Here is a 12,834-nt window from a genome sequence, read left to right as displayed (position 1 = left end):
ATCGGCATGTTAGTTTGGTATACTAACCTCCGATGCTTCTCCCCGCTGTTTTGTTGAGTGGTTTTGATGCAGGCATCGTGTTGGAACTGTTTGCGATTTTCGATCGCGGAGCATGAGAACTCTAACATCTCGGAGTCGTGGTAGAGTTCGTTGAAGGTTGGGCGCCATGTCGTCTCCGGTGTAATTAATAAACGTATGAAAAACTGATTGCAACTTGGTGCAAGTTTCCATGTTTATTAATTTGTCCAACTATTGCGCAATATGGTGTTATATTGCGTAGTTGGCCGGTACGCTCTTATTGTGGCATTATCTTGAAGAGACAATGCCATTCTGGTTTTATTAGGTGGTTGAAATAAAACACATTCTTTCTAAGAAGAAAAAAACTCAGCTTCAGAGTCTTAGAAAGAAACAGAGCCCTTCGAGCAAAGTGCTCTAGGGAGCTACCCTATACGGGTAAAACCATGAGTTAGACACTACTGACTGAGATCCGAAAAATGTCCCATATTTAAAGATAAATTAACTTTTATATGAAACTTTCTCATTTCTCAACCAATTAAATTTAATTATAAGTTCCAGAAGGAAGGGCGATGAACATCGCAGTGCGTGATTGGTGGCACTTGATGACAATTTTGAATAGAGACATTCATGCGGCGAGCCGTCCATGGAATTCAAAGCAGTCGTTTCCGTGTCCTCATTTCAAAAGCGTCGATGCCTCGTCTGATTCTTCGACTGTCTATTTCTCGCATGCTTAATAAAATACGAAAAAGACCAGAGTTGAAATGTGTTTCTTCTTGTTTGTATAGTAACATGACGATCACGCCATACCCCGTTTAGTTCAGTCATTGCTGCTCTTGCCAGTTATTTGCGTCTTCAAATTTCGAGTTCCTAACTGCCTGTGTTAACTAGAGCTACATAATCAAAAGCCTTTGTATAATGAACAAAACATATAAATATCGGGATCTAGTATTCTCTACAGCGTATATATAAAAAATATGAAGGCAACACACAGTTTGGATTTAGAGGTGGAATGGGAACAAGAAACGCATTGTGCGTATTGACGGTAATATTACCAAAATGGGGAGAATATAATAAAAACGTATTCCTATTTTATATAGATTTTCAAAAAGCGTTTGAAAGAGACATGGTAAAGTCATACATGCATTGAAACACATACACCTAGATCCCAAGGATATTAGTTTAATCAAAAATCTATACTACAATCAAACAGCGGCTGTAAGGATGGAAGATAGTGAGACAAACCAAGTAGAAATTCAAAGAGGAGCCAGACAGGGACGTGTACTGTCGGCACAATTATTAAATTAGTAATTATAAACTAACAGTTAGATCAAGAAGAGGAGATAAAGGTCAGAATTAAAATAACTCAAAAAGCTATAAAATACAAGTCAATGTTTACAAATAAGAAATTGAGTATGGTTATCAGATTGAGGTTCGTCGAATGTTCACATCTGCTATATAGGGTAAAGGCTTGGACTCTGAAAGTTCAATACGTAAAAAATAGAGGCATTCAAAATGTGACTATATAGGCGTATTCTAAAAATTCCTCAGAATACAAAAGTCTCAAACGAAGAAGTGTTAAGACGAGTTGAACATGGCAGAAAGCATTTGAAACCTATTAAAATAAGAAAAACATCGTATCTGGGCCACGTACTTCAAAACGATAAATACTCTCTTCTGCACGTCATCATACTAGGAACAGTCGAGAAAAGAAAAGGCTCGGGAAGAAAGAAGAAATCTTGGCTGAAGAATATCAAAGATTGGACTAACCTCAGTGTTGAACAAATATTTCACGTTGCAAAATATAGGAAACCGTGTAAAGAAGTGATCGACAACCTTCGTTAGAAGACGGTACAATAAGAAGAAGAATAGTCTCTGGCTTTTTGTATAATATTTCTTACATTAAGAATTTGTTTTCTAATACCTCTGATCTTTATAAATCCAGCCTGTTCAGGTACTCTTTGCCAACTTATGAAGTTTTCTTGACAACGTTGCAGGATGTAGAGGATCAGCTGACTGACGTGTGATATTATAGCCAGTAGTCTATAATTGTTACAATTATTTTGTTGGACATTTCTTATATAAAGGTATGATTATGGTATTCCCTTAGTCAAATCCTTAGATCAGATGCATGTGCGCCAGATATCATTGCACAATCGATGTAATATTCTTACTCTATACGCCGGAAGATGCTTTAAGACATTAGCGGTAATGAAATCATATCCTGCTGCTTTGTTTAACTTAAGTATTCTCAGAGCAAATTCAATCTTGGAAAAAAATGTCAGGTTGCGATTCAAAGACTGTGTTGTTGGCGTCTCTACGAGAGGAGTGTAATGTGTCCTTGTGGAAGGAGAGTATAATCTTGTCCAAATCCGTCTGTATAGTGCCTTCATCATCTTTGATGAAGGCACTATACTATATTATATATACTATACAGACCAAGATTTCTGTTTGAATTTACGTGTGAGTAGTCTGACTTTATCGAAGAGTTCTTTGGTGTTATTTTTGTTGACACGTTTGAATATCTTTGCAGATTTTCTCTATATGCTTGTTCTTGTCTCGTGTACAATCAGCCTAAATAGCTCTAAATAGCTGTCGGTACTGTGAATGCCTAAGAGGGTTCTCAATTCCAGTAATTTTGATTTTTCTCAAAAACTTGGCTAATTAAAATGATGGCTAATCCTATAATGTGGTAATTATCGGGATATTAGTATTACATCGTCTTTTGGAAAACTTTACAAGAGTCCTAACAACCCGAAGAAGAAAAAACAACGCGAATTTTGACCTGAGTGATCCTGCGTGGATAATATATTTACAATAAAGCAATTGACAGAAAAGAGATTATAAAGAAGAATAGAGCTGTACGGTACTTTTATAGATCTTCAGAAGAAATTCGACTCCGTCACTTTGAAGCTTTGGTAAAAAAACAAGTGCGGTAAAAACATTTACCAAAGCTTAAAATGTTCGTTTTGAGTTGTTCTATTACTTTCATTAGCCAGATTTTCAAAGTTTATAGCTTAATTTTGTTTAAATCTCTTTTAAACAAATCTCGCAACTGTTTAGTGAAATTTTTAATATTTAATTACCGACGGGACATAAAAGTGCATACCCAACCCCCACGGCTCCTAGACTATTTGTTCTTGTGTTGGTACTTGATAGTTAATATGCTCATTTTTATGTAGAACTTCGTCTGACATCGAACAAAATTTTAATATGCTTTAATTCAATAGTAATGTGTGTTGCCTACTAATCAGGCAAACTTTCACCATTTACCACTACCTTTAGTTAATCCGGTTTGATTAAAAAGAGCCAAGCACAAATTAATTGCTGTTATTAATTTTATGGCTACTATTGACCTCTTGATTGCGACTAATGAAAGTTCTGTCTTAATATTATATTAATTATATTATGCCAATTAATTGCAGTAATAGATATCTATCTATAGCATGACTATACACAAGGAAACAAAACAGAAAATTAAGTCCGAGTTTGGTTTTATTGTAACAACACGATCTTAAACTGATTATTAAAATGAGTTAAAAATTATTTACAATGTGATTTTATTTTTATAAATGTATTTAAATACCGTATTATTAGAATAAGACTCTTTTAGTTGGTAAATTAAGAGATGTTGTGTCGTATAAAGTCCTAGATTTGTGGTTAATAAATGTAAATGAACCAATAAAACGTCCAAGCGATTTATTTATATTAACAAAAAAATGTAATGTATATCTTTTTTTGTAGTTTCGTAGTGAAAATATCAATAAATAACTATCTATTAAACTGTTTGCCTTTATTCTGGTGCGGAGTCGACGTACTAATAACCTAAGCTCTCTTAGTCTTCTTTGGTAATTCTCAACTCCTATGAACTTCCAATCCAGAAATTTTTCGTACTGAGTATTCATAATTTCGACGTAAAACATGCTCTAACCATCTTAATACATGCTGTGTAATAACAATTCTATATATTGACAACTATTAGGTATTGTTTAAAGTAATTTTACCATCAAAAGCTAATTGCCGATGGACCCTAGCCATGATAGTGCTACTGTGACTAACATACAACAACATTTCTTGCAAATGACAAACACTATACAGGAGGCAACGTCAAGGAACATACCAAGAACAAAGAGATTTAGAAAAAACACTGGTTCGATGACAAATGTAGAACAGATTTAAAAAAACATCAGATTTGAGATTAAAAAGTTTTAGATCGCAAAAACAAGATGACCTAGAAATATACGCCGAACAACGAAAAAAAGTAAAGAAAATCCTAAGGGCTTGGAAAAGAAAATATATGGATGATAAAGCAAAGCGTATTGCAGAAAATTACAAGAAAAATAAAATACAAAATGTTTACAAAAAGATAAAATACATTAAAACTGGCTATAGAGAAGAACGATAAATGTAAAAGATAAGCAAGGAAACCTTATAGTGGACGAAGACCAAATATGTGAAAGGTGGAAAAAATATTTCGAAGAGATGCTAAATGACGGAGTGACCACAAGAAAATTATAGTGTTCCTAAATCACAAATAGTAATAAAAGAAATACCAAAGCCCACAAGAGAAGAAATTAAAGAAATAATAAAAGATATGAAAAATAAAAAAATCCCTGGGAAAAGCGACATTGTGGCAAAGAACTTAAAATATGGAGAGGAGACTTTAATAAACCAACTAGGTGAGCTAATACTAGAAGTGTGGGATGCCAAAGAAATTCCTCAAGAATGGAACTCCATTTTAATTCCTATACACAAAAAGGGAGATAGAACTGAATGCGCAAACTATAGAGGAATATCCTTGTTAGAGGTATATACAAAGTGCTCGCCATACTAATTAAAAAAAGGGAAGATCAACAACCGATCAAATTTTTATGCTCAAACAAATCCTGATTAATTGCTATGAATTCAACATTTCAGCACAAGTACTTTTTATTGACTACAAAGCCGCCTACGATACAATAGACAAAAATAAATTAATAGAAACGCTAAAAGAATTCCAAGTGCCAGAAAAAATAGTAACATTGGTAAAAATGACAATTAGACAAACCTATAACAACACAAAACTATAATTAGACCCACAATTCTATATGCTGTCGAGACATAGACTATGAGCACAAACCATACAGAACAGATTGGAAGCATGGGAAATAAAGATACTTCGCAGAATGTTTGGTGGTGGAAAAGTACTAGAGGGAGAATGGAGAAGACGAACTAATGCAGAAGTATACCAATGTATGCCAACTCCACAATAACAAAAGTGGTGAAAAAACGTAGACGAGAATGGCTCGAATATCTAGAAAGAATGCAAGTTAATAGACTAGTCAAGGAATAGCTGTGTTGGGGTCTTTCTATACCATGTTCTCAGGTTAGCAAGCCAGGATATTCTTCTTCGTCCTGGGGCTCTGATTACCATCACTGAACAGCTAAGCCGGATAAGCGAAGAATTCGGACTTCAATACCGAAGAAACAAAAATAACGATCGTAGACAGATCAAAGAATCATCTACCACGCATACACCAAGTCGCGAATTTTCAAGAGATAGACAGATTTGTATACTTTGCTCCCTGATATCCAACAATGGTGATTGCTCTTCAGAAATCAAGCGTAAACTAGTAATGGCCCGAACCGCAACAGGTTAACTGAGTAAAATGTGGAAAGACCGAACAATAACAAGGAATGCTAAGTTGAAGTTGGTCAATGCCCTTATTTTTCCCATCGCTACATACGCAGCTGAAACGTGGACCCTCAAAAAAATCGATATGAAAGCCTTCGAAATGTGGGTATATAGAAGAATTCTACGCGTGTCCTGGACAGAACATAGAACCAACCTGTCAATTTTGGAAGAGCTTTATGTAAAAGACAGTCTATTAAAAAACGTAAACCAAGCATATCTAATTTACTTCGGCTACATAGCGAGAAGAACGGGGACCATGAAACTATTGGTAGTAGAAGAAAAGGTAGAAGGCCGAAGATCAAGAGGAAGATCTCCAACACGATGGCCAAACGAATGAAGATACTGGTGGGAAAATCCCTATATAAGGCCGTCCGTATGGCACAGGATCGCAGCGAATGGAGACAGCAAGTTAATAATATTTAGAGTTTCACCAAGCCCTGACAAGAGCCCAAGAAATGAAGAAAATCAATGATGATACTAAAGACGTATCTTAAAAAAGGTAACTGCTTGTTTTTGTTCGATATTCAATGACTTTAACTTTGAACGCGTCAGAGAATTTAAGTATCTTTAAACAATATAACTGAAGATAATAATGGATCACAAGAAATAAACAACAGTACACAAGCCGGCAACAGATGTCTTTATGCCCTTCAAACCTTATAAAATCAAAACAACTAACAATACACACAAAGATACAACTATTGAAAAGAGTCATGCGACCCATAGTGAGGTATGGTAGCAAAATGAGGACGATAACAAAGGCAAACGAAGAGCGACTACGTGTGTAGGAAAGAAAAACCCTAAGGAAGATCTTTGGGCCTGTACTGCAGGGCAGTATAGGATAATAACTAACAATGAGCTCGAAGAAGTATATACAGACCCTAACATAATAAAAGAAAAAATGAAGTCCAGAAGACTCCATTTAGGCAGGACACCTCACAAGACACCAAGATTGGTATAAAAAGAAACCCCAACTGGAATAAGACCACGTGGACGACCTCGATTTCGATGGAGAGATAATATAGCAGGAGAACTTAAAGCTATGGGCTTGAAGAATGCGATGGAGATTGCTCTAGACAGAAAGCAATGGAGACATGTTGTCAAGTCAGCTAAACCCTACAAAGGGTTCCAACGCTACGGAGTAAATTGGGTAAGACTGATCTCTAGATCTCTAGATCTCTAGATTTCTAGATCTCTAGACCTTTAGATCTATAGATCTCTAGATCTCTCTCAAAGTCTTTCGTGATGTTTACAATGCCTCATAGTATGTGTTCCTATGCTTTTTAGATTACCAAAAAGAGTTTGATCGTGTCCAACACCACAAGTTAATGCAGATCCTCAAAAAAGTTGATATAGACCAAAAAGACATAAGATGCATTGAAAACTTGTACTGGCATCAAACGGCACAGTTAAAAATAGACAATTCTATATCCAAACCCATACATATAAGAAGGGGCGTTCGACAGGGATGTGTGCTTTCCCCTCTTTTATTTAACATTTATTCGGAAGCCATATTTCAAGAGTCTCTGGAGGATGCAAAGATGGGAATCAAAGTGAATGGAGTACTGATCAACAACATACGATATGCTGATGATGGTGTCTTAATTTGTGACAACATAGTCGATCTTCAACAACTTGTCACTATAATCAGAGAATACAGTAAGCGAATGGGATTAGAGATTAATACCAAAAAAACCAAATTTATGATCATCTCCAGAAACTTGGATGCACTTGAAAACTCCACCATAACACTGAATACTAAGTCCATTGAAAGAGTGAGTAAATTTAAATACCTGGGATCGTGGCTTTTTGAAGACTGGGCATCGGACAGGGAAGTAAAATGTCGCATTGAGCAAGCTCGACAAGCTTTCGTAAAATTCAAGAAGGTACTGACTTGTTCAGAGTTCGATCTTCAACTGAGACTAAGGTTTACTAAGTGCTACGTGTGGTCAGTGCTGCTATATGGCGTAAAGGGCTGGACACTCAAAACGAGGGATATAAACAGATTAGAAGCTTTCGAAATGTGGCTCTATCGCCGTATCCTAAAAATACCATGGACAGCGAAAATCACAAATATAGATGTCCTTAAAAGAATAAACCAAGAACGCCAACTTTTCGAAACCATCAAGAAAAGGAAAACGGCGTATCTAGGTCACATCATGCGAAATGAAAAATACCAGTTCCTCCAACTTATAATCGAGGGTAAAATTGAAGGCAAGAGAGGAATGGGACGCAAGAAAATGTCCTGGCTCCGAAACATAAGGCAATGGACAGGGATTAACGACATACAATCTCTGATACATATTGCAAGAAATAGAGAATTAATGGAAAATGTGATCGCTAACATCCATTAGTGGATTTGCATCTAAAGAAGAAGATAGTATGTGTCAAAACTATGCTATTCACCATGGTCTGAATGTTAAAATTGTTCAAGAAGCAACCGTCACTCAGTGTACAAACTACTTTAAGAGACTGACATCTTCCATTTAAATCCACTCGCAAACGACCTCCTGACCTTCTCTAAAATATTACTATCGCTAGGAACTAGATAGAAGTTACTCTTTTTTATAAAAGTCAGATATTTGGTAATGTAAACTAAATATAAGCAAAGGGTGCTCACCACTGAGTGTAGCTCGCACTGTGTCACTTTTTCTCTATCTTTCATACATCTTGTAAATTGTTATATTGATAACAGATTGCAATAAATAAAAAACTAGTATTCTACATGTGTAGGAAGAATTTCAAATCTAAAGAAGGAACAGGAATTTTGTCCTCACACAGGACAAAATTAATGTTGATAATCTGCGCATTGAAACCGTCGCGAGAGAGTATAGGAGACAAGTAGATAAGGAAATAGATAGTTTGAAAGCGAAGAAAAATGAGAAGGAATTGTGGACAAAATGTAGAAATATAATAACTAAGAATGCAACGGAAATATTGGGGAAAACCAAACCAGTTAAACAAAACGAATGATTTAACGAGGAGTGCTTTTATATTTGTCGTTCTCTTCCATGTTATTGATGTCTTGAATTTTGATAATTTTCTGAATACTCAGTGTTAGTCTGACATTTCAAGCCTCTGTTATTTTGTATGACTTGCTTTATTAAGTTTTTGTACCAATTGTTTTATTTAGTTCTCCGTATTCTTAAGTATGACATTTGTTTTCCGATAGTAGTTGTCTTCTCTATTTGCTCAGTTTCGGTGTTTATTTTGTCTTTTGTAGTTCTTGTTTTCCTTGTGACCTATACTCCGGCTTCGAGAAGGTTTTTACTTATATTTTTGTTAACGTCGTCATTTTGGTTCCAATTATGTGAAGGATCTGATTCGAACTTACTCGCTAAGATCTTTCGGAATTCTTCTCCATTTGTTCTTATACTGAAGGCAACTATCCGCGTTGTTTTCTCTCTTCTTTCGTGTTAATATTTGTTTTCGCTCTAGCTATATCATGGTCACCACCAGTTGTTACGTTATTGTTGCGACGTCTTCAAATATTCTTTTGTGTTGGTATAACCATGTATCAAATATTATGCAACAGTTCCGTATTACCAGTATCTAAATATTTATAACTTTATTATAACATCCGGACCTACCTTCGATTGCTTAGGATTTATTAATATTCGACCAATACTATCAGCGCTAATACATCTAAGACTTCTCACGCTTTCTTTTTAAACGTACCAATCAAGATAAAAACCAAATATATTTTTATTATATGTTCTTGTGTAGGTGATTTATTGTTATTTTCACTCGGTAAATTTGTTTTGTGAACGTTTTCAAATGTTTATTCAACTCCCACACATACATTCCTATAGAAAAACGGTCTATGTTTAAAGTTGTAAACTATATATATCTTTATAATTAATTATGGCATAATGATATATTTGTTTCCGTGCTTATAGGATATGGTCTCGTATTGTTCTTCCTATTATTTATTAAAAAGGGAATGACAGTGACATAGGGAATTCCCGACAAAGGTAATGCCACTGTCACATGAAAACCTGCAACACAATATAAAAAAAGCTTCTGGATACAAATAAGTGCAAAAAAAGTAAATCATCAGAGTCCCAATTAAACCATTCTAAGCAAAACCAATCAACTCATCCATCTTCAAATTAACAAAAAATTAAGAAAAATGTACAAAAGACGACTGTAAAACGAATCGACTGAACGTTGATCTTCTGTGCAGTCAATTCATAGATACACGGGGGTTCCGTACTCAGCTAAGGGAAAATGTGATTGACTTAAGACTAACTGGGACGTACTTAAGATTATGTCGCAATAACGGTGGACCAACATTGTAATATGCTTAAGATTATACTTAAGATTGTACTTAATACTTACATTGGAATCAACTTTAGACCATACTGGACCGAAAATAATTTCGAACCCACATTGGAATAAACCGACGTTTAGGGCGGACTAAACGTTGGATTGGCTTTAGACCCTAATTAAATAAAAAATTACCAATGTAAAAATAGGCGAAGAAAAGGGAAAGACAAACATATAAAGAAATACTAGAGTATTAAAATAAATATCTTACCCTTTACAGGGGTCTTGAAGGTACAAGTCGAACTTCAACTACATAATTTAACTGCTTAATGGAAAATGAAATTAGATAAAAAATGTTGATTTTTATAAAAAGAATATTCAAAGAGGGAATACAGTTGTTTTGTCTCTGGGTGGTCTAAATCACCCAGAGGGTAGTGGAACTATAAGGGTGTCCATTAATGGGATATTTTTCAAACGGGACGTGAAGAAACTGAAACTAACCCAAATAACGGTTATTTCGTACCGATGATTTACAACACGATCATAAACACAGGTATTTTTGAAAAGGTTTATCATTAAAATCAAGTGTTATTACTAGACTTCGGCAAATTGGCTTCTGTCTGAGTACATATATTTATATATGGAAAAACTTCGTTCAACATCAACTGATGTAACGGGAGCATTTTTCAAACTAACCAAAACGTTTGGTTCTAAATTAATTGTTTCCGAAATATTTCCAGCTAGAACACTGACTACTTCAGAAAGAATATGGTAACCTTTATTTTTTTCCATAGTAGCTTCAAATTTTTTTAAAATATCTTTTTCAATATTACCTAACGTTCCGACAACATGACGCAAATTCTTTTATTAATGCTGTACTTTCGAACAATGACAGTTTTGGTGATTCTAACTGAGTAATTGTTTTTTGAACAAAACTAAAATTTGATTTTATAAATGAAAGTTCTTGTTGAAGCAAGTTACTCTGAAAAGTTTGTTTAGAATCCAAAAGAGATTGGGAACTTTCATCTGTTAACGTATCAATTATGTTCTTTATTTTAACAAAATGATCTGCATAAAAATTAGCTGCTTCTAACCATGTTCCCCATCGCGTTAAAATAGGTTGTGGTGGAAGAGGAATGTTAGGTAGCATTTCTTTATGAAGTTGAATTCTTATAGGAGATTTAAGAAATACTTTTTTGACACTGGATATCATGGTATTTACAAGAGGAAACTTTTTTCGTATTTCCTCTGCAACTCTGTTTAATCCATGCGCTACACAAGTAACATGTATTAAATCTGGGAAAAATATTTTTAAATTTTGTCCTGCTTTCACCATATAAGGAGCAGCATCCGATAAAATAAGCAGTAATTTATTAGAAGGAATAGTTGTCGGAAGAAAAAAAGTTGCTGTTTCTTGTATAAAACGCGAAATTGTTAAAGCATTTGTTTTCTCAAGTTGCTGGCATGAAATAAGATGAGATTTTGGTAAGGTATCTTCTTGGATCAGTGGTTTCGTCTACAGATATGTAAAAATAATTATCTGCAATTTCTTCCTTAATATTAATTAACACCGACGAGTATAGCCCGTTCACATTATTTCTTCTTAGAGACCGATCACTTGGAACATTAAGTTTGCAATATTTTTTTAGAAACGAACTAAAATTTACATTTGCTAATTTTGAAAGCGGTATGTTTGCAGACACTAATGCGCGACACAAGTCTTCATTAAAAGTTTCTTGCTCATCTAATTTTTTTGAAGTAGATTGGAAACATTTAGCCATTGAAGTTTGATGTTTTCCTCCTATTTTTCCTTTTTTTGCAATGTGTGAAGCAGTTCTCACATGTTGGTCTATCTGAAATTTCTTCTCACATGCTATCTATAAATAAAAATAAAAACCTTTATTTTAACCCAAACTTTAAAATATAAAAATATACAAGGTGTTTTTGGTTAATCAAATAACTGGTTTGGAAAAAAAACACTCGCTAAGTGTTTTAAATGCAGTATTAATCCACAAATTAGTTTTTGTTACTAACCATTAGTACATCATATAACTTAGTTTAAAATTCAACAAAAGTTTTTTTTTTGTTAATTCAATTACAATAAAAATAATTGTGTTTTAGAATAGCTGACTTCATAAAAAAAAGTAAAGGTGAAAAATTTTTCTAAATACACACCATTGTATTGTACCATGCACAATTTTTTCTCACTAAAGGAAGGAAGCTATTTTTCATTTAAAAACAACCTACGAGTACTAAATTTCAAGTAAATACGTTTATTGGTTTTAAAGTTATTGTTGTTATTAACTAAAAGAATTTAATTTTTTTTAATTTTAACACCCTGTATCTCGAAAAGTAAATAAGTTTGACCCCTCATTAACTATATCGTTTTGTTCAATTTTTCGAGAAGTATCTACAGTCAAACGTTGTAAGTGTCATTTGGAAACACCCTGTATGTATGAAATATTAGATATTTAATAGAAAATATTAGATACTTACAATTTTGCCACAGACTGAACAGTAGATTTTTCCCATATCCATAGACAGCTCTTTATAAGGTTTAATCCAAGTTGAAGCACTGGTTGTTTTAGGCATTATAAAATCACAATCTTCCTTTTTGTTACGCACAACGAGTGTTTACGCTTTGAATATCAAAACAAAAATGATTTACAAATCTGAGCATCAAATTAGAAATGTTTAGGTACCTAATTCAATAAACTGGGAGATTTTGGAAAATCCCTAAATTAGGAACAAAACTATTAGCCGTTTACCTGCTGTTAAGATACAATAAATTGTAGATAGATTTGGGGATTAGATCATAAAATGCAAATGAGCGAACCCTTAGCGATTATCCAATAACTGAATGCCTCAGTGACCGA

General features: G+C 34.2%; 1 protein-coding gene across 6 annotated transcripts in view; it reads left to right on the top strand.

Annotated features, from left to right (window-relative positions):
• The window catches only part of chas (chascon), a 380,862-nt gene that overhangs the window by 218,102 nt on the left and 149,926 nt on the right, over positions 1 to 12,834 (top strand). The gene's annotated exons all lie outside the window — the stretch shown is intronic.

Source organism: Diabrotica undecimpunctata, chromosome 7 (assembly GCF_040954645.1).
Source record: "Diabrotica undecimpunctata isolate CICGRU chromosome 7, icDiaUnde3, whole genome shotgun sequence".
NCBI classification, from domain to species: Eukaryota; Metazoa; Arthropoda; class Insecta; order Coleoptera; family Chrysomelidae; genus Diabrotica; species Diabrotica undecimpunctata.
This window is presented reverse-complemented; position numbering and strand designations above follow the sequence as displayed.